Source organism: Corvus hawaiiensis, chromosome 5 (genome assembly GCF_020740725.1).
Source record: "Corvus hawaiiensis isolate bCorHaw1 chromosome 5, bCorHaw1.pri.cur, whole genome shotgun sequence".
NCBI lineage: Eukaryota > Metazoa > Chordata > Aves > Passeriformes > Corvidae > Corvus > Corvus hawaiiensis.
The window spans coordinates 57,869,471-57,896,514 of NC_063217.1; positions in this window are offsets into that span (position 1 = coordinate 57,869,471).

Here is a 27,044-nt window from a genome sequence, read left to right on the forward strand (position 1 = left end):
TTTGTTTGGTTGGTTTGTTTTGTTTAGCTTTTATTTAACACTAAGTGATGATGAGGAATTCTCAGAATGTTAAGAATGTCATTCTTACCCTGAGATTTTCCAGTTTACTAAGAAATTCTGTTTTGTAATCTTTGCCACTACACTTTGGTATGACATAACTGAAATATTTAGCAAGATGTCAATTCAAGCTACTTCTAATTAGTTTGCAAATAAATACAGCTAGAAAGCTTCCTGTTAGCTATTACTTACAGCAACATCCTCTGCTAAAGTTGCCTGACATTTTTCTTTTTGAGGCCCAGTTTTCACTCACTTGATCCTGGAAAAGGCTTTAACTCTGTGGTCTGAAATTTCCCAAACTGGGTATCTGCCTGAAGCCTAGATGCTTTAATTACTGGGAATATTGTTGAGACAAGATTCATCATGTTGCTCAAGTTAAAAAGCATATAAGCAAGTTTGCAGACTTGTCAGTGTGAAAAGGTAGGTTTAAGAAACCAGTTTTCGGTATTATATTTTCATGGCATTATTCCCATTATGTTTCTTCCTGTAGTTATCATGCTATAAGAGAACACACAATAAAAATTATGTAATTAGAGATGCATAAGGGACTTGAAGAAAAGTTTCCTGGACTTCCTTATTTTGGCCTTTTCCCACCTGTGAAGTTACTCAGACACAGTAATTTCAAAAAAATGAGGACTTTCAAAAACTGAGGACTTCTTTCCAAAAAAATGAGGACTTACAAAAAACCACTTTTGTGCAAAGGTGAAAAAAACACTCTGTCCTGGGCTTTTTGTTCAAAATACAGAGCAGAAAGCCTGCAAGTGAAATACTAACTCTGTAGGCAGCTAATTTGCTGTGATCTGACCCCAGAGTCATTGCATCGTTAAACTCAGTTGAATTTTCATCTTCTAAAATTGTTCTTTCTTTTTATGTAAAGTTAATAAGAAATCAGCAGCTGTCTTTTTTTTTCACTAGAGAAATTGCATATTTAGGACCAGATTGTTCTGTTTTCATGCACCATAACATGTTTTCATAGTTTGAGGATCAGACCATAGGTGTGTTGCCCCAGGAAAGCACCAAGAGCAAGAACAAAATCAGGCCCCCAGATAAGATGTGTTCAGTAAATCAGTCTCCATGAAGGAGTCCATCAACAATGCCCCCACAGACGTGTTAGGATGTATTTTTTTCAGTCAGGGTAGTAAAGCATCTGGAGAAAGCACATGGCAGCCCAGACAAGTACTTTTTCAATTCAAAAGTAGTAAATATTTGTGATTGTCTCCATGGCAGGATTTCTGAGGCCAAAGCACCACAGTTATTTTAACAGCAAGTTGATAGTATCCTGGGAAAATAAGATATTGCAGGAGGTTACCTGCTATGTATGAAACAGACCTCATTATACCCGAATTTCTTGTCTTTTATCATTCTCGACAAAAGCACCATTCAGCCATATCTTGTCTGACAGTTAAGTTACATACAGTGCCCATTTTATTCAAATGAATGGCAATAACCTTTATTCTGAACAAATAGCTACCCTGCCAGGGGAAGTGCTGCTTTGTCCCTGCAGTCACTCTGCGTTAACTCCTCATCGGTTATGGCTGAGCAACAACCATATTTTCCCCTTTCTCCATTCTGCCAACTGCAGTTCCAGCCTCTGTAAATGATCACTGTATGGTTCATTAAGTTTTTGTACATATAAACTGGTATTTTGAGAGCTGTTATTAAGATCTACAAGTAAAGGGATCTGGCCAAATTTTTGCACTGTTTTACTCAAATTATGTTTTCCCATGATAACATTATGTGAAATAACAATATATTGGATGGTAATTCCACATGTAGAAATAGAACTTCTTTTTCTGAATTCTCGCTACTATGCTGAATTTTTGCAGGAAGCATTGGAAATTGAGAAGGGCAGGATTTTCCAGAGAATTTGATGTTGATTAATGACTGCCATCTCGAAACTGCATTTATTATGTGTATACCATAGCATATAGGAATAGAGTGGGATATAAATGATTTTATTTCTTTCTGCATGTTTTATCATTTTCAGTTGAACTATAGGTAAAATTAAGTGACTTTATAGGTAGAAACATATATATGGCAATAGGGAATATGGTAATCTAGGAATCATAACAAATATATATATTTAAATATTTCCACCATGTGCTTAAGTTGAAACATACCAATAGACTGTTTTGATGGGTGAATTTCTGCATAAATATTTATAGGTTAAAACCCTAAGACTGCTCTGTTGAAAAATATTATTTCCCATCAGCACAAGGAAGTAGGGCAGGAGAAGGGTTTATTTCTGCATCTGTCAGATCTGCTCACCAGCCCAGCTGGGAGGGTGCTTGAATTCACTCCTTCCTCAGCTTTTCACCTGTGTGTCAGGCCAGATTCCTTTCTAGGTCATACAGACACTCATTAGTCTTACTCATTTCCCTCTGATGACGTTTGACAGAACCTGAGGAACAGCATGAAGCTCTGTTGGGAGAGTTTAGGTTGGGTATTGGAAAAAGATCCTTTACTCACAGTGCGGATGGGCACTGGAACACGCTGCCCAGGGAAGTGGTCGCAGAACCAAGACTTCCAGAGTACAAGAATGCTTTGGAAAATGGACACTTCTTTAAGAGCAAGAGCCAGAATCTTGTATAAGTTCTTTCATTTTGGTTAGTCAAAGTCCGTATCATTTCAGGGAAAAAAAAAAGCAAGCAACTTAAACTATGACACTCATGCATTTAAAAATTGTAACTAGTCTGATGAAAACTTTAATGGATGGGAATCAAGACCTTGTCTTCCCATATTCAGTAAATCATAAGCTAACACTTTCCTTGCTTTTTAAGTTATTGTGTATGAAACACTAATTCCTTCTGTCATGGATTAGCATTTCAGGGTTTTATGCTACTAAAAATGCATCATCTTAATAGTTACTTGAAGTCTTTTGTTCAGAGTATGGGAAATGCACAGAGAGAGCTCACTCTCAATTTGGCAGATGGAGTTCATGATGCTAATTAACAGAAGATCTTTTATTGAAATAAAGACCCACTTAGGATGAAGCTTTGCACAAAAGGAATAGACTGAATTTCCATGGTCTAAGACCATGGACCTTCTAATTATGTTTAATTTTTGCTTTAAACTCGATTAACTTCTAAGTAGCCAAAGTACTGCTTTTATAACTTTAGCATGATGATAAGTGTTCCTGAAGTGACAAAAAAAAATTTAAGAAAATAATGTTAATGTTTCACAGAACTGTGAGCTGTTCCTTTTGCTTGAAGCCCTAATTTCTGGTAATACATTTTCCTTAGTATATTTTATTCCTTCCAAAAGTGGGGATTCTTTTTGAGTCTGTAGCCACCTAAGAGACCTCTAATAATACACTTAAGAGATGTTCATATTGCTCCAGTAAATGCATTACATGCATTTTGTGTGATGCCCTGTTAGTAGACATAAACTGATTAATTTTCACATATGTTAATGTCTCCCAAATCTGAATCAGGATCTTGAAATTCCTGAGCAGGGCTCTCTGGGAACAAGGCATTTTGAAATGTATCTATCATGCTTGTCCTGAGATCTGCAATACCATGAAGCTGGCAATACTGTCTGTAAGCAGGTGTCTATTGCTGTGGCAAAGGGGAAACCTGCAGTCAAGTATTATATAGGATGGTAAAGCCAGTTGGGATTTTGGCACCTGTTTGAACAACCTCATGGCTATGACAGTTTCTCCCCCAGAAGCACGTAAGCACACGTGGCACCCTCTGCCAAAGACCATCCTCTGACTCTGGGGAAGGAAGCTTTTTTTGGCATTTTCAGTAACAAGGATATATGTTTGACATATATACAGTTTGGATTCTGGGGCCTATTTCCCACCAGAAACCTCAGCATGGAAGGTTAACTGTGTACCTCTTTTAAACCACAAAGCCCTTGTGCAGCAAAGAACAGGTCAGATACAAGGCAGTGATTATTTGATTTTGTGGGTTGAGGACCAAATGAACTATCTGACTATACTGTCCTTTCTTTGTCACATTCAGTTAGGTAGTCTGATTGAAAAAATAATCTAAATCTTTTGCTGTTTGTTTTGGTTATTTTTACCCTTTCTTTTGACCCCTTTATTACTCCAAGGCTTGAATAAACAAGGTATCTTCAGCCAAAGAGGTGGCAAGAGACAGTTGTCTGCAAAGGGAGATGATGAAATTTACACTTTTGAATATTCAGGTCTAAGGAATAGCCTAACTTCCTAATAAACAGTTTCACTTTTGCATGCCTCATCAGCATCATAAATATAGAGCACTTCTCTGCATCTTAACTTGCATCTGGGACTGAATTACTCTAACAACCCACCATAAGGTGCAAGTAATGAGTAAATATAAGTCAGCTCTGTTCTTAAGATATATAGCTTTGCAAGTTTCTGCCGTAAATTTTTAAAGAATTTTTCCTCTCTTCTGAATTAGACATCTGCTAAATTATCATGAACCCATTTGGATAGTCTGCAAACAGAGCTGTTTTCTGGACAGTGTATTGAAATTTCTAATAATTGAAAGCGCTTCTGTCTGCAGAAATTTCTGTGTGTTTGTCTACTTTAATAACTTGGGTGGGAGGAGATAAGAGCACAAGCTGTCATTAGAATTCTGCAGATACCAAAATGGCTTCTAGCTGCAGAAGACTGGCATGGAAAAGTACTTCCATAACCATCACAGCAAAAATACATTGCTCTTACCAAGGCACTTCTCAACTGCAGAAGACTACATAGCACCAAACACTTGTGTGTGTTTCCAAATCCCAGACATGAGTACAGACTGGGAGAGGAACTCGTTGCGAGCAGCTCTGCAGATAAGGACAGAGAAGGATGGGGGGATTCTCACGGATGGAAATTTGGGTATGAGCTGGCAATGTGCACTTGCAGCCCAGAAAGCCAGTTGTACCCTGGGGAGTGTAGTTGCCAGTTGTATCCTGGACTGCATCAAAAGAAAAGACCAGCAGGTAAAGGGCAATGATTCTTCCCCTCTACTTCACTCTTATGAGACCCCACCTGGAGTACTGCACCCAGGTCCAGAGCCCTGATCACAAGAAAAATGTGGACTTGTTGGAACAGGCCAGAGTTCAACATCACTCTGAGCATCAAAGTAATTCCGGCCCCTTGAAATGAATCATTCTGTTCCATACAACCAGAGAGAACAGTCCTGCAATCCTGGAAAAGAAAATCTCATGCCCCCACCCAGAGAAATGCTATTAAAATTAATATTCCTTGAATATTAAAGGACTAGACCCTAAAACTACTTGTCATCAGAATATTTTTAAGAATATGTCCCAAAGTTATTTTATTATAGCAAAGAAATATTGAAATAAATTATATTTCAAGGTGATTTATGGAAGTTATTTGTTCCTCTGAAAAGCCTAACTTTGTTTTTATTTTCTTAATTAACCACAATAATGCCCACAAATAGCCCTTTATAAACGTTTATTTGACATCACTTTCAGTAAGATTTGTCAAATAATCTCAAATGGCTACAGAGCAGATGTCTGTCTCTGAGACAGTTTTCAAGTCATGCTTAATATTCCCTGAAACAAGCACTTTTAAAAAGCAGTCCAGCTGGCCTGTTTTGGATTTCTTTCTGCGAATGGAGGAATTGAGAAATATTTCTCCCTATTGACTAAGAAGATATTGCCAGCTGTGTGTATTGTACCAGTCTGCACTGGGTCAGATAAATAACTGCATTTGAAGGACCTCTGTGAACTCTTGAGTTTGCTCTTTAGCCTTCAGCAAAGCCAAGGGTTCTCAAGTTTTTCCTGTAGATATCTTTGACTGTTAATGGAAAGGTTAATTATTCAATGCATTCCCAACAATAGTGATGTTGTTCAGGAGCACTGTCTCTCCTTCGATGAAGCACTAGATGAGACTTTTTTTCCAGATCTCTCCTTGGCTCACTGGGGACCTCTGTCTTCCAATGTTTATATTTTGTAAAGAAAGAGCTAAAAAATCATACCTGCCTCCATTGGGACTAACTGGACTGTATAATTGTTATCAGATTTTTTGTTATTTTTTTGAATCAGATTTCTACAGTATTTGTATTCTTAATTTTTGAATTATTAATATATTTATTTGGGATATTTGTGCTTGTCAGCATAGCAGAGAAGTAAATATGCTAATTGTCTTTTTTCCACTCTCTGGTGTAGTGTTTGTGTTTTGCATTATCTTCATCATTCTTCCTTGGGGTCCTCCAGACATCAGAATGAGCAGAGATCAGCAGGAGGCTGGTATGACGTGTGTGCAGGAAATGTGAATTTGGCTGATTCCTGTCAGCCCAGACCTCTCACAGTAAGCTCAATCACATAAACCTATGGCCATTTATTGAGGGGAAAAAAGAAAGTTCTATCTTTTCCCCATTATCATCAAGGTTCACAAGGAGCAAGGGAGTAGGGAGAAAATTTTTCTCCATGCATGTTTTACATTACTTTTGAGAAGTAAAGGCTTTCAAGTGGTGCCCTTGTGCAATTCCATTGAATACTGTGTAGTTGTTTTGCAAGATCTATGGAAATTTTCCTGGACTTTGCGAGTCCCAGAGTATCATTAAGCCCATTTACAACTGTCTCGGTCAGCAGAAAACATGGAGAAGATTGCAGAATTTTTTTTTTCTCTTGTCTAGATTAGACAAGAAGGATGAGGTGCAATGTCTGGATCCTCTAGGCAACAATGATCCTCCATCAAAAATTGCAGTTTCATCAAAATCGAGATACTTCACAGAAAGGAGGTTTTGATGACAAAAAGTTTCAAAGAAATTACTCAGATATTTATTTTACTAATAGCAAGCAGTTGGTTTTCTAAGAGAAGCGTAGGTCATTTTGATAAGGTGAGCCACTTACTTGTTATCATTCCAAATAATTTAATTTGGATTGTAATGCTAACATTTCTTTTCGCAGCATATTATATTTCATGGATTGTATTTAATATTTGAATATGAGTTCAAATCTAAGCTAACCGAGGCTAGAAACCAAATCCTGAACATCCCTGGGTTACATTCCCTGTTGTAGAGGGCAATAGGTCCTTTGAGTGATTTATGGGTAGGAAAAGAAGGATGGATCAAGGAAGTACTTTTACCCTGAGGCTGCAGAATTGATGCCCAAAAGGAGTAACAGACTTACCAAAACCATATCCAGTCTGTGGCAAAGTCAGAAACTGAGTTTAGACCCTCAAACTCTCACCATTGATCACACCATCTAGGGAAAAGAGATTTGGTACTTTTCTGGTTTTCACCTAAAAGTTGAATCAGTGAGTGGAAATATCTAACAAATTTATGTAAAAATTAATAATTTCATATTTTTGTGTTTGAGTTTCTTTATATATGCTGCAACCTGAATTTTCAGTCAATTCCTAACCTCATCCAATCCTGAGCTCTGCAATGTCCGACCCGTTCTCAACTGTCCTCAAATAGGCTTTTTTTACACTAACTCTGCTGAAAACCAGATTCAGAACAACCAAACAAGGTTGGTTTTCCTCAAAGAACCACTTTGAGGCTAGAATCAGACAACCTAATGTTTTGCCAATGTGTTTTTACGATCCCATACCTCAGATGGACGTTATTGGTGGAACAGACAAGAAAATATAATCACTAGTGGACTGTTGCATTTGTAAGGCTTCATACAAAATTGCTAATAAAAACTAGAACTTAAGAGTGGAAAAAACACCTTGAGAATGTTATTTTCCCTTTAATCATAAGACTTTTTCTCTTTTGTTTCTTTATTCACAATCCCACTCTTTTGTAGTTACATTGTCATACTTGCAAAGAACCAAGTCTCTTAAGTTCAGAATGAGAACTTTCGATTCCAATTTATTCAGTAATTTACTCACATCTTCAGCCATATTTGTCATTTACCTCCCTGCCTTCCAGTATAATGTGTGACAAACACAGTACATACTAGCTGACACACACCTGCATGATAATGAATGCTTTTTTGGCACTCCAGAAATGCAGGGTGTTTACCGTATCCCACAGAGAGAAGTGTCATTTGCAGTTATTTAGTGAAAAGAATCAGAGGTTTAAGTACTTTAAATTTTAAAATATTCATTAAAAAGAGTGGCTACAGTGACTCAAACCACCTCTCTACCCATCTCTGTCAGTGGCCAAACATTTAGGAGCACACAGAATAGGGTTAGGCTTTTCCCTTTACTTCCTCCATCTTCCCACAGTCTGTGGCTAAGGAAAATCATATAGCTTTTTTGTTACAGCTTTTTATTTTTATTAGCCCTCAGTAATACTTAATTTTTCATTAATTTTTCTTGAATTCTGTTCAGTCTCAACAACTACCCATCATAGGGAGTCTCCTGCTGTAACTATATGATGTGTGAAACAGTATCCCCCAAAAATTTCATTTGCTTCCCATAGCTGTTGTGCTGCAAAACACAATGAATATTTATTCCTAATTCACATAACTCATATGCTAATAATTTTAGGTACCTCTGTCATGCAGCTGTTTGATTGCTTTCCAAACTGTGCTGTTGTATCTATTTAAATTTTCCTCAGAGAGGAGACGTTCCATGCATTAGGTGATAATTTATTTCTGTGTATTTTCTACCATGTAAGAGTTAGGGAAACAAATATTAATTACACTAGATATAAGACAAGATGACTGAAGCAGAAGCAAAATGTTGCTGCATATATAGCATGGGGTTTGAAAGTAACTGAGGGGTAGCTAAAAATAACAGGTCAGCAAAGTAATGCAGAGATGCAATTTCAAGGAGGATTAATGAAATGTTCATGAATTACACTACTGAAAACAACACGTTAGTATTTAAAAAGTGATTTGGTCTTGATTTAGTTCTGAAGTCAATAGGAACAGTGGTTGGCCAATGTTACTTGTGCATATGAAAACACCATTCCTAATGACACTGTTACATTTTGAGCTCCCCTGGATGGCTTGTTCTGGGTGTGGAACACAACAAATAAAATGGAAAACATTCACTGGGCAAACTTAGGCTTTGCTATATTGTGCAGACATAGGAGAAAAATATATCTTTTCAGAAAGGTCCAATACATCTTATGAAGTGATGTCTTGGATGTAGAAAGAGAATTCTGTGATAAAGATTTAATTTAACTAATTTAGAATCATAGAAACATAGAATATCCTGAGATGGAAGGGACCCTCTGGGATCATTGAGTCCAGCTTCTGACTCTGCACAGGAGCATCCCAAAGATCACACCATATATTTGAAAGCATTTTCCAAATGGTTCTCAAACTCTGTCAGGCTTGGTGCTGTGACCGCTTCCCTGGGGATCCTGGTCCAGTGTCCAACCACCCTTCGGGTGAAGAACCTTGTCCTAATATCCAACCTAATCCTCCCCTGGCACAACTTCAGGCTGTTCCCTCCAGTCCTGTCACTGCTCACCACAGAGGAGAGATCAGAGTCTGCCCCTCCTCTTCCCCTCACAAGGAAGAAGTGCATTGTCTTTGCCTGAAGTAAGAAAGATCAAATCCTTCAGACAGTTCCTCAATTTTCCTTTCTCTGTGGTCAGTTTTGAACAGCTGGTTTCATGTCTTGTTTTTTCCAAATAAAGGGTAAAGCTGTAGCTCTGGAAGTTTTCCAGGTCTGAAATTATTTTATGGAAGTGACTGCTAAAGTAGCCTGTGCAAAGAAATATTTGCCAAATAGAAGCTCTAACCTTACTAGGAGATATATGGCTGGGTTTCCTACTGCAAAACTTGGTATACAATGCCAGCTGGCATTTCAGGATGGACAAGGGGTGCTATTTGCCCTTTTATTGCAGATTTGCTCTCAATCTGCCATGGGATTGTACCAGGACCTGTGCTCTGACCCTTATCCTTGGAGCAGGGAAGCAAGCAGTGGTTCCCAGGATAAACTCCCCTCACAGACATCTTGGGCTGGTCCTTAGTGCTAGTTGTCACTAAGTGTCACCACAGGACACGTAATAACAGAAACTCCTCAAAGGCATTGGTTAACTCTAGACCTGAGACAATCATGTAGAAAACACTATTTGGTTTCAGTGTGATGCACATTCGGATCACTGAAAATCTTAGAAATGAAGCCATAAAAATATACCTCAGGAAAGGGTTCTTGTGCTTCCAGAGAGGTTGGAAGTCAGTTGCTTGTCTTGGGATTTCAATTTGGCTTTTGTAACATAAGGAGAGCTATTTGTAATGCAAATCACCCACAAAGGAAAGGGAATGATCCACTTTCCTCGAGCAACAAATCCTGCCATAATCTTGCTAACACCATAAAACCCAGTTTACTCAGGCATCTGATGCATTTTTGTCCCCATGTGTTAAGCTGACAAGGCAGGATTTACAAAATATTCCCAGCGGGATGCGACAAAAAGCAAAGAAAATGTGTAAAAGCCTGTGGGATTTTAATTAGGCCTTCGTGGAGCACTTTGTAATGAGGTCATTGCCTCATTTTCTACTGCCCAGTACTGCTTTCAGTGCTTTTCCACTGTCCTTTTAACTGTGGCTGGAATCACTGGTGTTCTCGTATGAAAAATTAGCAGCTCCTCCCCACCATGCAGTCTGTGGAAAAAATTACTTAGAAATTTAGTGACCATTTATTCCTCAGGAGCCATCCCAAAGATAAGAATTTGCTTGTCTACCTTGATCTCTCCCACTGTAGCCCTATTATTCCCTTGGAGCCCATCACCTCTTTCTATCTTCTTGCTCTTAGGTGGGCCTGTTAAAACTGGCAAGGTTATATCCTGGCAAGGGAAGTTTTTTCCAGCTCCTTGTAAAGACTTGGGATTAAAAATAAAATCACATTGCAAATCAGGATAAAAGGCTGAAATCTTGTAGGCTTCTGTGACTTGAACAGTTGAAGGGGAGAAAACAAAACAGCTGAAAAAAAAAATTAGCCCTAGCAATCATGGTAACTTTTTATCATCTTACTATGCATTCATTTAAATTTCTAAACAAAATGCTTACAGCTGAAAAGTTTTACTTATTTTAGGAATGAAAATACGGTACTGCTGAGCATTTGTTTCAAAATTAAACATTCAGAGAAAAATTCATGGAAATTTCGAAGAATTGGCAGCATTCAATATATACATCTAAATATAGATAAAGGGAAGGATGTGTAGGGCTGGGGTTTTTTTGGTAAAGATTCCCCATTAAATGTGTGTGCAGGCATTTCAGAAAAATAGCAATCTCTTATGGTCCTTATGGGTGATGGAACTTCTGCATTAAAGTTCAAATGAAATACTGCTACATCAATATCCCTTCAAAAACAACAACCCCTATACCTCATACTCAAAATATGGCATTCCATATATCTCTCTCATTAAAAAAAACACTTCTAATATACAAACAAACTAAATAATAAACAGTCAGAATTCTAACGAAAGAGCAAGTTTTTACCCATTTTACAGAGTATTGATAATTTTACCAGCTCTATAAGGCAAAAATAACTTCTCTGGAAACGAATAGCATGCTAACTAAGAAAGGTTTTGTTTCTAGCATGGATGCACAACAAGCCACAGGAACATGCAGCATCTTCCTGAGCATGTGGATAATAATTACCTAAGAAGAGAGGACATGCCTAAAGGCAACAGAAGGATGATTAATTATTATTGAAGAAAACCCAACAGGTATCTAGGAATAAAATTTGTGATTTGTCACAAGCTGGGACCAGAAAAAAGTAAAAACTGGAACAAAGAGGAATACTCCGTGTAATATAGTGGATACAAGATGTATCTTTTTTATACAACGTCTTTTTCTAGGCATATAAAGGCCAGCATAGATAGGAAAACAAGTAGGGTTTTATTATCTTGAGATCCTGGTATAAAATTGATAATTCTTCCTATGGCATTAAAGAATTATGTAAAAAAACAAACAGTGGTAGTCCATTATTTTTAATAGTTTTACTCTGAGGATTTTTAGCAGCAAGTATATTCAGAAAAAAATAAGCAGTTGTTTACAGGAATATCTTGACATGATGAGAGTGTTCCTCTTTTTTTGCTATGCTGTATATGTTATGAAAGGTAAAAACTTCCAAACATCTCCCACTCCAGTCATATTCTGTCTGGAGAAAGAATTAACTAGAGATTCATTTATGCACTATTTGAAATCTTTCTCAGAAAGGTCAGCGCCCTGGAGAATTGATAATAGCAGTTTGTTCAGAAGCATAAGTAGCTGTTTGCATCACTTCTTTTTACTAGTTGTGCAAGTTCTTGGACTAAATTAGCCTGAAATAGAAGTGTTTGTGCTGATGTCTCCATTAAAAATGTTTCCTTTTAGTAAGGTCTGGGGGACATTTGTTCTTACTTTGCTCCCTACACCAATCTAGAAAGTTTTGTTTGCGTGTGAAAGGAAGTGTTTCATGCTTTTGCATGAACTATGAATTTTGTTTTTGTAGTTCAAGTTAAAATTAGCATATTTTAAATAGCTTGTTAGTTAGTCCCCTCTGGCAGCTGCCATCTTCTGAGTATAGTTGCAGTTACTTTCAATTCTAACAGTGAGAGTAAGTGCTGGCTATGTGATGACTTAATATTAATTAATTAATTAATTAATGAGGCTCATAATGCTTTATAGAACATTGCGAAAACACGTGCATAGTCCTTACATCTAGTGTGATGTGAAGGCTTCAGAATAGGCCACAGGTAAGTAAAAAAAATAAATAAAAAAGACTTTTTGAATGCAAGGCTGTTAACTCTCTGCCAGAGCTACGTGGTTGGATTAGCATAGGCAGGACTAAGCTCAAGGAGGTTCCGATGTTAAATTTGATAGGATTCTAACAGTGTTGCTACAGTTTCGTCTGATATTATGGGCTAGATGCAATGTGTTTCAGGGTCAGCTGCTCCAGCCTTTGCTATGCACACAGGATAATTTGAAATCTGTGAACCTTTGTGAGGGACAGGTATCATTAATTCATTGCTATAATCTCCCTTCCCTACTTTGCCATCTTCTGTTCTTAAATAGCGATGGATGCCAGGCTTTCCCAGCCTCCTCGTTCATGCTGAGGAGTGCAGCTTGTTCTATATTTCATCCAAAATATCCTGGAGGTTAGACAAAGCAGGCCAGGCTGGATGGGGCTCTGAGCAACCTGTTCCAGTGGAAGGTTCTGCCCATGGAATTAGACGATCTTTAGAGTGCATTCCAGCCCAAACCACTCTATGATTCTATGAAAACTGTGGAGCTGCACTTGATGAGCAGTCGGTATCCTTCTGATAGAAAGTTTCAAATATATGTATAATTAGTGCCTGTGATACCTATATCCTTATTTTTACATATTGAGCAGTTAATCCACTTGTATTGATCGATTCTGCTTTAATCAAGATGCAAGAAACAGAGTATATTAATAGTACTTTTTAAATGGGTCATTCACAGACACAAAAGATATTACACTCCTCAAATTTACTTCTCCTTGGTGGAAAACTTTACTGCTATGGAGGAGAGCTGTTTATAGCTATGTTGTTTTGGTAACAAAAGAAGTGGATCTGGTTGAATAATTTATTACAAGGAGTATTAGCTGTGAATTTAGTTCTATTTTTTCTTCAAAAGTCATTCATGAAATAACCTGATTCTTTTTGTGAATGAAGAATGTCAGCGTATGGGTTATTCTATTGAGCAATTTGCAGGGTTCCTCCTGGGTATGAGAAATTTTCCATTTGCATGTAGTTTCCTCTAGAATTCCTTGTTTTTCATGGGATTTATTCAGCTTCCAGAAGCAAACTTCTTTCTTTTCCTTCAGTGGAACACAGAAGTTTGAACATCACGCACGTATATATTTCTGCAACAACAGTAGTACTCACCTGTGGATAAAGGTCAACAGATCAACCTGAAGAATAACATTTCCCCTGTCTACAGTGCAAACAAAGTTCCTTCCCTGAAAATTGTCAAAAAGAGGTGGCAATACTCAGTAGAAACCTTGTAACTATAGTCCAGTTTTCACATACATGTTTAATTTTGATGGAATGCACTACATCCATTTTCCACCTATGTCTAACAGGATGTCTTCAGTGGTATGCAAATGACATTAAATGAGGACTTCTGAAATACTGTCACAAAGAGTCCAGTCATGCCACCTGCACTCATCTAAGAGTTTTTATGAAAAACTCCTATGTATAGCAGTGAAGGTTCAAAGCAATGGGAAGGAAAATTGAAAGTGCCAATTTTATCTGGGCACAGGAATCTCATTACTATGTAACACAGATGCTTAAGACTTAAATCCTCAAAGATATTTTGGTGCTGACTTCAGAAGTAAGGACATAATGCCTTCAAGGAGCTGAGCCTTACTTAACCTAAGTCTCTACAAAAGGAAAAGATAATCAGATTCCTTAGTATTAGGCTTCAGTTGGAGGTTTCCATATTATGAATTAGCTGAGAGCCAAAAATAACACAAAAATGCACACAAGAAGGAATGTTTCCCCTCTTTAAAAATTTTCATGTAGGAAAAGTAATCAAGCAAAAATCTGGTTTGAAATGTTGCCCTTTACTGAGGATTGAGTGGTGATGACACAGAATGGGGTTTCTTTGTTTCCTTAAATTCCATGAAAAATTATTTGGTCTAATTATTTTGTTTTGTTAATGTTATTTCTTAGAATCTAGTTATTTGCAGCAATGGTAACAGCAGGTTCATTCCTCTCCAAACTATGCTGAGATGATTACATTTGAAAAGCAATATAAATAGTTCTGAAGGTAATAGAACTGCTACATTGTGGTTTATTTGGTGCTCTATGTTCCCAAGGTCTTACTAAGATATCTTCAGATATTCTGCCCTAAACTAGCTATAAAGCAAATGTTTTCCTGCTAGTAATTAAGTCCTTTTCCATGGACTTAACTTGGTTCCCAGAAGTTGCATTTGCCTGTCTGAAATTACTCATCAGAAAACTGGTAATAAACCCATAATGCATGGTGAATCTCAGTGCTGTGCAATTAACATTGCAGTTTAAACCTTGATTAGATTTTGCCTTTGAAGACAGAGTATTTCAATGTAATTTAATCGTTTGTTTGTTCAGTGACTCTCTGCTTCTGTTTAATTATGGCGCTTTTAAAAATAATTTTCTTCCTAAAACAACTAGAAGAGGTTGCAAGAGGTATTATTACTGCTTGATATTGGAAAAGATAGGTGGGAAGATTCATAAAAAGGGTGGAACTGTGTGGATAGATGCAATCCTAGAGTGCAGCACTACTTTTAATCCAGGAGGCATCCTTTTGACTGCTGTGTGAAAAGACTGGAAAGCATTAGCTTTTGTAGTCCCTTAAACTCTTGTCAATTAAACAAGTTCTGGTTCCTCTCTAAGCAGATTTAGCTGATCCCACTACAATTGTACATTAATCTTGCATGTGTTAGATAAGAAATGCATTAGCAGCATCATCTGTTGAAGCCTTCCTTTTGTAAGTGGTGGTAATCATACTGTCCCTGGCAAGAGGCTGTCCAAATGGCCTGCTAATTGTGAACTCCTAATAAAAGGTGGCATGCTGAAGTAATATTTCCTCATTTAGCTTGTCACTGGCTCACACACACAAGGGAATTTTCATGGCTTAGCAAATTGCTCTTTGAGCAGGAGGAACTGGTGAAGAAACTGTCTATGTGCATGCCCACAAATTAATCCAACTAAATGTTGAATTCACTCTGCAGTGAAAGAAGGAGAAGCGCAGCTGCACTACTTCGCGTTAGTCTAAAGTAAAAGGTGTGAACATGGCTGGTTGCTACTGTCCATCAGGTGTCTTGTAACTTGAGAGATAATAATTGGCCACATGCCTCCTCTTCAGGTAAGAGTTTTCAGCTGCTTTTTTAAACAGAGAAAGGTATTGCTCTTTGCTTCTTTTTATATGTCTGTGTGCCAGACCTTATGAGAATTGTTTTAGATACTCATGTTTTTCAGTTTGAAGCAACCACATTTTTCTAGGTAATTAGCCCAGACATGTAAAAGAGAAGATATTGCAGATAAGCCATATAATCTTTATGCCTTGCAGTCATAGGAAAAACACATATATATTGCAAATATTGAAAAATTTCTTTTAGTCTACCTTGTTACTTCATTTTAAATCTGGTCAATTTAACTATCCCATCACAAAGACATTTCTTTGAATGCAACTTTCTGCATTTTCCAAACTTTGGATCTTCTTCTTCATTTCTAGCCAGTGAACAGACCTAAAAGGATTACCTGTATTTAAGGGTGCACCTGGACTACATTTCAGAAGGGCCACAAAAGCCTGCACCAGTTTTGTCTTTGGCAGTAACGGGTACCAAGTGTCTGATAGCAAAGTCTGTGAAAAGGTAAAAAGAAATAGCATGAGGTGCTTTCCCTCTGTCAAACAGAAAAAATGCTACTGAATTTATAAACATATATGTCCAAAGCCAGTCTTTTTCTTCGGATGTTTCTTTCTTCGCACCTTTTTCAGTTTCAATGCACATTGTGATCAGCATTTTTCAAAGGAACTCTCTTCACACAGAGGCATCAGAGAGTGGTCAGATTTTTGGTGTAACTTACGGTAATCAGCTCCTGTTTAAAGGCAGAGGGATAGGAGTGTGTATTCTGCAGTGGGATGTACATGTGAACATACTATTACTGGCAATAAGCAAGCTAGATCTAAACTAGCATTACATTGCATATGTTGTAGAAATCATAGGTTCATAGAATGCATTTGGTTGAAAGGGACCTAAAGTTCAACTAGTTACAATCCCAACAACAGCTTAGAGTAAGGAGAAGTGGATTATTTTTTCTAGATATGTTATGGAAAAATACAACTTACTCTGTTTAAAAAAGAAAAAAGAAAGCACTAATCAGATTTGTAAAGATATGACATCTGTGCCTGTTCTACAAGTGAAGGCCCTTCAGGGTTTGAAGTTCCATTAGCATTTATAGCCAACACCAAGGAAACTTCAAAATAATAAAAAGAAGGTTTCACTTTGCACTTTTGACTTGTGCTTTGCTTTGTGTTCAATATAGACCTTAACTTCATTGAACTGACAGTGGCCTAAAAGTTTCTCCGTAAATTGCCAAATTTTGCTGCCAATTTGTTGAGACTGCTATACCACATTTGGTAGGAAGACAGATCTAGTATTAAATTTAAAACTGCCGTCTGAACAGGCTTAAATCATTACATACTGCAAATAACAGAAGAAACAATAAAATGATAAATAAAAGAGGTGAAAGACTGATATATCAAATGGTGAAAATATGCTTCAGTAAAGAGAAATCTTTTTAAAACAGGCATTGATTACTGTAAAATTACTACAAATGGCAAATTCAATTAAGATGAAGTGACGCTCTTGCAGCAAGAAGATAGGACACAAAGATGTGATAGAAAACATAATGAAACCGAGACAGCAACACAATGCAGAAGAAAATTAAAATGCATCAGATATAGCTGGTAATTAAGGCTTTTTGCTCCTACTAACAAGTATATGTGTATTTAGCTTTATCAATGGTTTCAGTGAGACTTTTCACATCCTTTCAGTGAGCACATACAAAAATCAGAGAACATAAAAGGAGTTTGAAATTCTGGCCCAAAAAGAAATCTAGAGGTGTTGATGAGAATTTGCACCCAGAAATTTTTTTCTTATTCAGCTCTCTGGGAATAATGAATTAATCAAAACAACACAGTGGATATTTGAAATCTGGAGCACTGAGCATTATTAATTTTCTTTAATCTTCAACTAAAGTTTTAGACACAGACCTGAATGTGTCAGTAAAATTCTTGGACTTGTGTTTAATCCATTGAACAAAAATAATTCTTATGGAAGGTTACAAGTTCAAACCAAGGAGGATGCCAATAATCATTCAGGGCTTAAAACTAAGCAGGAATTTAGCTACATGTTACAGGGAGTTCCTTGCACTGAATGTTTTCTGAGAGCCTCACAGACTGGAGGGAGCAAAAACAAATGTTATGGGGGAGGAAGTTTTCAAAAGTCTTGTTCAAAAGTTTTTAGCTAGTACAGCAAAATCCTAAAGGTGACTGCTATTTTCTAATCTTAGTTTGGGAAATACGTTCCTCTCTAGTGAAAATCCTGGTGCAGTCAGCCTTGTGCTCAGCTTTAAGTCAGTGAGTTTAGTCTTTAGTTAATGTCTGCATAGTGTATGCTTAGCATAATGTGTCTGCTTTTTCTTATCTTCTGTCTTTCTATATGTTACACTATCAGGGATTTCTAAAATGGTATTGAAAATTAGAGATTTAAAATGAAAAGGGGAAAAAGAAAGTTTCACTTCAGGATTTATGTCATAACCAACTTGACATCAAGATTAATGTCTCAGAGCTCCTGCTTTCTCTAAGGATAATAAAGCTATCTCTAATTTTCTTATAAATTGTTTTAGTTTATATATCCAAGTCCTTCCTGGATTTCCCTTTTTCATCAAAAATAAGCACAAAATCCCGTGGACAAAATCATCCCCCTCAGTGGCCTCAGATGAAAGAACCCACAAATCTACTCCTGTTCTTTGAGGGAACACTTTTTATACCCCTACTAACTTGCATAAAGACCCATAGTTTGGCCATCCTGAAAACCATCTTGGCAGATTGCTGGATCTGATCATACATCCTTTCCCAGAGTGTCAGAGTTCTTTTCCCTTACTCATAGAAAATAGGTGATTTAGATCTTCTCCACCTGGCTTCTATGACCCACTATGGTGGATCCATAGCTTCAGACTTGTTGGAGAATTGAAAGGATTGCTATCAGAGTGCTTCTTTCTAGTTTTAAGAAATCAAGCTCTCGTGAAGTTCTGGGATGAATAGTGAGCAATGTGATTATTGAAATCCTAGCATTTTCTACCACGGGTTCAAAACAATTGTCGAATACACGTAGATGAAGGTAAAGAGATCTACTGGGTAGAGAGACAACAAATCACAAAAGACACGTTGGCACAATCTATGTTGGTGCTGCAAGTCCTACAGGAAGACAGACACATAGCAAGTGTCAACCGTCAACAGATGTTTTCTCTTAAGTACAGGAAAAGCAGTGCAAGCAGTCATGGCAACCTGCAAGAAAACAGCTTGCAGATTTTAAAACTGTCTCCCAGAAAAGGTAGATAAACTGCAAGGAAGCATTGATGTTTAAAAAAATGCTAGCAATAAGAAATGTACAGAGGATGACATCTTTCCTGCACTAGACATAGGAGCCAGGATAGGCACTAGAATAAAATATCATAGTAAATCAGAACCTGACAGCTGTAAGGGAGAAAGTTGTTTGTTGCAGGAATTATGAGACCTTAAAAGATTTGATATCACTAGTGAGAGAGCTTATTTCTTTCTGCAGCAAGGACTATTCAGTTCCCCCACGGTATGGTTAATACTTGATAAATATTTCACTTTTAAAGGCAAGCAAAGAAAAGCAGCAGAGTTTTACTTCTTAATTAGCTTCTTGCTTTCTGTTTGCAAAGATAGTATATCATCTAATCTGCTGGGGTTTTTCTCACCAGAGAAACTGAACACTTATAAGTAGAATATGCATTCAAGACGTCTGTAGCTGGAATAATTGATTCTAAGGGAACTTTCACCGTAACAGAGAAAAAGGTCATTTAAAAAACAAACCCAAAACTGATTTAAAGCCATAAGAAAGAGTTATATTCACCACAAAGAAATTATGTGAAATACGGAACCTCATATATAAGCTTTAATATAGGAAGGACGTCAATAGTAGAAAGGGTTGGAATACTTGGTGAGAAGAAAGTTTCCAAAGGAAGTGAAGTAGTGCCACAAGAGCTGGCACAAGGTTTTTCACCAAGAACAAAAATTAAGATAAATGAAGATACAAACTACAGAGTTTACTACATGGGAATATAATAGGAATAATGTAATCTAATTTAAACTTGTCCCTCATCCCACATTAAACTCTACTGGAAACTCACAACCTTTTATTGTCTGACTAACTGTACACACAGATCTGCTTCTGAATTTGGCTCAACTGGCCTGTATGGAAAAGAATCTAAGCTGGGGTCATTTGTATGCTTAAAAGAGGAATGAAGAATGGTTAGAAAGCATGCGAGGAAATAAAGAGTATATAAAAGAAAGATACCTTATACTGTTATTTGGGTGTTGGCTAGACCAGACTGTAGCTATGAAGGTCATTGAAGATGTGGAAGTGTCCATTAAGAAGTCTCTCCACTACTACTTTTTAATTTAGTTGAGCCTGGTAGTCATGTTGGACATATGAAAATGGACACCCAAGCTGTTTCAAATTATGTTCTGATAAATTCCAGAAATAGCTTATTTCTAAGTTTTCTTTGTTTCTCTCCCATTTAAAGTTTATTTGGGGAAAAAAAATTCCAACCATCTGTCATCTTGGCAAAGTTCACTCCAGTCATTTTGCAATACTGTAGGAGTACTGAATGGCAGCTGTTTCTCTTCAATTGCCATTTCAGAGGATTTTAATATTTTATCTGGGATAGAATTGTGCTGCTGGGGACCTCACAGACATCAAGGAAAAAAGAATTCAAGAAGGTGTCCTCTCAGATAAAGAGTTCAAAAAAATAATATTGTATGCATACTCAATGCTGCAAAATATTCTGAGAAATCATTCTGCCAAGAATAATTCTGTATTTTTAAAACAGAATCCAATACTTGGATCTCAGAATGTAGAAATGTCTAAAAGATTTAAAATGTGTTAATAGATGTTTGAGAAAATATTAAAAGCTTTTTCTGTCTCCCACCTGGAAATCTTTGACTGAAAAATATTCCAGACTTAAGAATATCCATTCTAGATAAATTTCTTGAAAAAAAACCAAACAAAACAAACCAACCAACCAAACAACAGGAAAAAAACCCCAGCCAACCTCCTGGAAGTGAAACACATTTGTTCAGAAGGAAATGAATGTTTTAGGGTGGTGTTTTCACATTCTTTTGTTTGAATATCTAGCTCAATGGCTGCAGTACATCATTCTGCACTATCAGTCACATTTGCATAATGTTAGGATAATGTGTACATTATTTACCACCAAGCCACAAAGAGATAGTAATGTATTTTTTCTTTCCTTTCTTTTTTCTTTTTTTCTTTTTTCTTTTTTTCTCTTTTCTTTTCTCTTCTCTTCTTTTCTCTTCTCTTCTCTTCTCTTCTCTTCTTTTCTTTTTTCTTTTCTTTTCTCTTTTCTTTTCTTTTTTCTTTTCTTTTTTCTTTTCTTTTTTCTTTTATCTTTTCCTTTTTCTTTTTCTTTTATCTTTTCCTTTTTCTTTTTCTTTTTCTTTTCTTTAAATAAAATCACAATTCATATTATAGGTGGCTACAAGAATCAAGAAAAACAGACCTCCCCCTTCTTCCAGAAATAATTATCTTTGAAGTGCTTGGGAGTACAGCACTTGAAAAAGTCACCAAAGCCAAAGTATTTTCTGTCAAACAGGGAGTGACAATTAAATGTCTGATCATTGAATGGCACATCTATGCACATTACAGATAATGTATGAGAACTGTTTTTGTCTTTCAAAGGTTTAGTATCCCCCTGTAAAAAGCAGCCTGGGGGGCACTGGTGACCAGGAGTTCAGGGATCAGAGCAGGCAAACAGAGCTGCCCACAGCGATCACAAGGCTGTGGAGTTCAGTATTGTGAGAAAGCAGAGCAATAAGATAGCAACCAAGGACTTCAGGAGAGCTAAATTTGGCCTCCTCAGGGATCTTCTTGGAAGAATCACATGGGAACAGGCTGTGAAGGGAAGAGGGGTCTTAAGAGAGTTGATTAATACTCAGGGATCACTTCTTCCAGGCACAGAAATGGTGCATCCCAATGAGCAAGAAATTGGGCAAAAGGAGTAAGAGACCTTCATGAATGTACAAGGAAGTCAGACATAAGCAGGATATGTGCATGAGGTAGAAGCAGGGATGAATGTAAGAATATAGTCAGATTGTACAGATAGGCCATGAGGAAGCCAAGGCCAATTTGTAATTAAATCTGGCCAAGGATGTCAAGGATTACAAGAAGGGTTTCTTCAAGTACATCAGTAACAGAAGGGAAAATGTGTGTCTGCTAGGAATGGAAGGGGCACCCTGCAACAGAGGTTGCAGATAAGGCTGCGATAGTTAAGGCCTTCTTTGCTTCAGTCTTAACTACCAAGGCCAGCCCTCAGGAATCCCTGAGCCAGGAGACCAGGGAGAAGGTCTGGGGAAGGAAGATTTTCCCTTGGTCAGGGAGAATTGGGTTAGAGAATACCTAGAGAAACCTGATGTCCATAAATCCATTAGTCCTGATGGGATGCAGTTCCTTTTGATAAAGTATCTTGATGGGAAGACCATCAGAGGAATGTGCTTTTAATAATTTCTGCTCTGGTTTTAGTGATGAATAGGGGAAAAAAATGTAGGTTCCTGAAGAATATTCTTCCCAGAGCTGCAATATACGGTTTTATATGGGCTCCAGGAAATTGAATTAAGGAAAGTCAGCAACACATTGTTCAAAATTGGGTCTGGATGACTCTCTTACTCATATGGTTTAGTTTTAGGCAGTCCTGTGAGGAGCAGGGAGTTGGACTTGGTGATCCTTATGAGTGCCTTCTAACTTGAGATAGTCTACAAAATTCTAACAAATTCTCAAGTATCACATCAATGCATTGCTCTCAAACTCTGGCCTTCCTATTTGATCTCATATGTCAGGATTTCTTTTTCGTTTGCGAAGCTGCCAGGAGGTAAATTGAGCTAATTGAGAGAGCTGAGAAAGATTTGGAAAGGGAATAGACAGAAGCTGCTTTTCCATCAACTGCAATATAAAGTCTTACATAAACATGTAGTCAAAGGGCTGTAGACAGTAGGAATGGTAGCCAAATGTTCCTTGACCTCTGCATCTTTTACATCACTACTTGAAAATTATATTGGGATTTAATTAGCACTGAAACCCAGCATTAATAAACTGTGATACTCAAAGCTTTAAGAAGATTTATACTCTTTGATAAAAATGCATTGCATGTGATTGTCCTGAAAATAGGAGATCCACAAAGATAAAGTATCAAATAAGTATCCTCTAAAAGACATTAATTGCTTTCATGGTTTAAGTCTGTCTGATATAGCCAGTGTCAGAGTTCACTTTTCACTTTGACATGGAAGCTGCTGCTGCCATGAATATCAAGACATTGCTCCATTCTGTTTAAAAAACATTGAGCATGTATTTCTCATGTTTCATTGAACACAGCGAAGCAAACTTTTTTATCTCATCTACTTCTTTATTTCAGTACCATTGCCTGCCATGAAATAAAAACAAAAACTAACGGATCTACTAAATAGAATTGTGAACTCAATTGCAAGTGCAACAGACAATAATAAAAATAATCAACTGCTGTGTTTATTTGCAGTCTATTGTTTACAGTGAATATTCAAGAAGTAAAGACATTTGTTCAACATACATTTGGTACAAATTTTGGTGTAAATGCCATTAAAGAACATATATTAGGCACTTCAGGCTTGGCAGTTTGCCTGAGAAAGCATAGAGAATGGATTTCCTAAAATAAATTAGTAACTGAAGCCTGTACATATTTGCATATAATTTCTAGTCCTATATTTTTACGAGTATGCCTTCAAACCATGATCAGAAATGTATGTCTTAAGGTACTGAGGGGAATGAAAGGCCAAATGCAATTAATGATGTTCCGAGTTCCTTCTGCAGTAGGCACCACCCCTTGCCAAGAGGAAAATTGTAATCTCTACAGTAATTCCTTGTTAGAAAAGATCCTAATGCATACTATGGTGTCATGGTTTAGCATAGTTTGGGTTTTTAGTTAAAGAGGGCTCCATCAGCCACAGAAGTGATTCTTTGTAAAGAAGTGCTTACACTTTCTTCTAGACACAACAGAACCAATCAACTGGCTAGTTTGAATATTGGCAACTTTTTTAAGCCGCTTAAGAAGCTTGACACGCCTCTGTGATCCACATTTAAGAACGAACAAACCCCGGGAAAGCTCTCTTGCTTCTGGCTTTTGCACAGGTAACTCGGGGCCGGCAGTGGGGCACAGCCTGGCCGGGTCGGCCGTGGCGCAGCTTGGCTGAGATCTCAGCCGCTTCTGCTCGCTGGACACCTGGCACAGCCCCCTCCGTGCGGGCCGGGCCGGCCGGGAGACAGCCACCCCGGAGCCTCGGAGCCCTGTTCCATCCACGGCCCCGCTCCGTGCGGGCCGGGCCGGCCGGGACACAGCCACCCCGGAGCCGTGCGGCCCTGTTCCACCCGCGGCCCTGTTCCAGCCGCGGCCCCGCTCGGCGCAGGCGGCCCCGCAGCGCGGCCAGGCCAGGCCGGCCTTCACCCAGTGCGGCTGAAACTAATCTGAAACCGGCAAAGATCATATGACCAACAGCGATAAACGAATTCCAGCTGCTGGGCTGGGTGAGATGAACCCTTTTAGTGCTGTGAGATTCTCCAGAACAGACGAAGCCTGCAGACACCAATCCTCTCCCGAGTCAGAAGAAAGGTGAAAGCACGTGAAGGAAACACCAAAAAAGACACCAAAGTCAGTGAAGAAAGAAGAGCTGAAACCCTGAGAGACGAGAAAGAGGAGATGCTTCAAGCCTAGAAGCTGAAATTCTGTTGTAAAGCTATGGTGGTGATGGACTATGATACATCAAAGTACCCGTTGTAATTTCATGAAAGCATGGGGGGTGGGAGCGTTCAAACTGCAATTGTGAGCAAAAGTACCTGTGCTGAAACCAGCAAATGTTGAAGTTGCTGTGATTTGATGAGAAGCTTGAACAGAGAGAGTTAAAAGTGATGAAGACCCTTGCTCCCAGGGAAGAGGAAGACCTCTGTTCCTAGAGATAAAGATGCTCCCAGAGATAAGTGAAGAGAACCTTTGTTTCTGAACAGCTCAACCTTAACATGGTACCCCATTAGCTAAAGATTGAACCCTTGAAGACAGTTGTGGGGAAAGCTGTAATTTGAGAGAAGAGACTTTTATATGCGAGCAGAAAACCATCCCAGGCGGCTGTCTTGCTGTGACATTGAAGCCATGAGAGAACTGTTTCTTGTGGAGAAGTCTCCATAGCATGAGCAAGAGAGACTCCTCTCCCTAAGTGAACTGAGAAGGATTATAGAAGTGATAAACTGACTGAAAATCTCAAGGGTTGTCTTTTTTACGTTGTCAGTGAGAGAAAGGAGAAAGGTGGAGAGAAGAAAAGTGTTCTGAAGGTTTAGTCTGACTTTTTTCCTTCTTTTAAGTCTGTTAATAAACTTCTTTATATTCTTTTAAGTTTTGTGCCTGCTTTGCTTTCTCCTAATTCTCTAATCTCACAGAAAGAAAATAAATGATGAATATTTTGAACCAGACCACTACATATGGGGAGGGGGGGGAGTGAAGAAACAAGGGAAGACAAAACTTCCATTAAATATAGTGGTTAAAAGAAAAAAATTAACCTCAGGATGAATGAAAAGGTTTACCCTCAGTTACAGCCCTCCACCAATAAACTCTCCATGAAATGAGCAAGGCTGAAAAAATTCTGCTTCATTCTTATCTCTTTTTTGGTTTTGAGCAATATAATCCATCTGTTCAAGCTAGCAATATAAGGATACCCTCCTGCTCTGATTAAATAGAATTCCAGATGTCTAATATACGAAGTGTATTTTATCAGCTCACCTTTTATAAAAACATAAGATTTGTCAATTAAATAGGCAAGAATGAGCTCCAGTGAAAAAAGTACTTATAACAAATTTGGATCTTAAGAAAATGCATAAGTATTTCAACTCTACAAGCCAATTAAATTGGTACAAAATAATTCTGTTCCTTCCCACAAATTGTATATTTGTTTTCTGTCTTGCTTTTTCAAAAAATCTTGTCTTTAAAGTTGGGGTTTGGTACAATGAACACATTATGTATTTCTTAACAATGGTAGTTATATAGACCTAAAATTTTCAAAAATATAAATCCTGTATCAGTGACAATGAAGTGTTCAGTCAAAGAAAATTGCAGCAATGTATAATTTTGATGAGCCTTAACAGTGAAAAAGTGGACAGTAAGTTCCATAGTTGTACCAGTTTAAACATCAGAATAAAAAAAGCTTAATTGCATTCATTCATGCAACAAGAGCACGACAATGCCTAGCTTTCCTTAGAAGACATTGATTTTATTTTTAAGTTGAAAGAAGAAGTAGGAACAACCTCATGATGGTCTAGCTCCTGAAATGAGGTTAAAGAAGGAATGTAGGAAGCTGCTTTGAGCTGTATGCTGTGGACAACTTCTGCTACCTCTGTGGAGATTTCTAAGCAAAGATCTTTTAAATACCTCCCTAAATCCCCAAAGTCTTCAGAAATAAAGTCATTTAAATTTGTTTATCTTTTTGTGTCTGGAGGATACTCCTGAGGCAATTACTGTGAGAAGTCAGTAGGAGTAAGAAATAGCCAGTGCATCATTATACATTAATCAAAACACAGAGGTGCCTTCACTGTGTCACTTGCCACCTTCTTTGGCTCATTGTGGAGAGAGATACTGGAGCTAAACACAGGTCACAGCCTACTTACAAAACAATGCAAAAAGGTTTTCCCTACATGGATACAAAGAGTGTTGTGAAAAAGTTATTTTTATTTCACTGTTATCATTACTATTTAAAAGCCATCAGTACAATGTCCTGTTGTAGTAAGTCGAAACCACTTTGACAAGATGAAATACATTAAATCCACACCGTTTCTTGACCCTGTTCTGTGCTGTCTGCATGGCAAGTTTTGCCAGCCCAGATGGCCCACAATCCAGGGACTGTTAGATTTGTTAATTACTGTTAATGATTGGTACAGGTTTTCTTTCTCCATGCTTGGCATACCTACTGATTGGCAGCACAATGAAAGTATATACAAGGACTGAAATATAGCCAGAATAAATAATGGTGTGATGCAGTTTCTTGTTAGGGTACAGCTGACAATTGTCCTGGTTTTAACTCAGCAGTGTAATATAACCACCTCCAATTTTCTTTGACTTCAAAGCAGTTGGTTTTGGATGTATTTGTATGATACATTTGTATGTAATTGGATGTATTTTGGATGTATTGAGGACATTGTTCTTTTCTTGTCTTATGATCTTGTCTCAGTTTGACCCTGTGCAGAGTTTGTTGCATTCTTTATTTACCTTTCCTTCTAAGAATCCCTTTTTATCTTTCTAGGTCAAGGGGATTTAATTAAAAAAAAAAAGAAACAAAACATGATCAAATAAAATCTATGGAAACCTGATGTA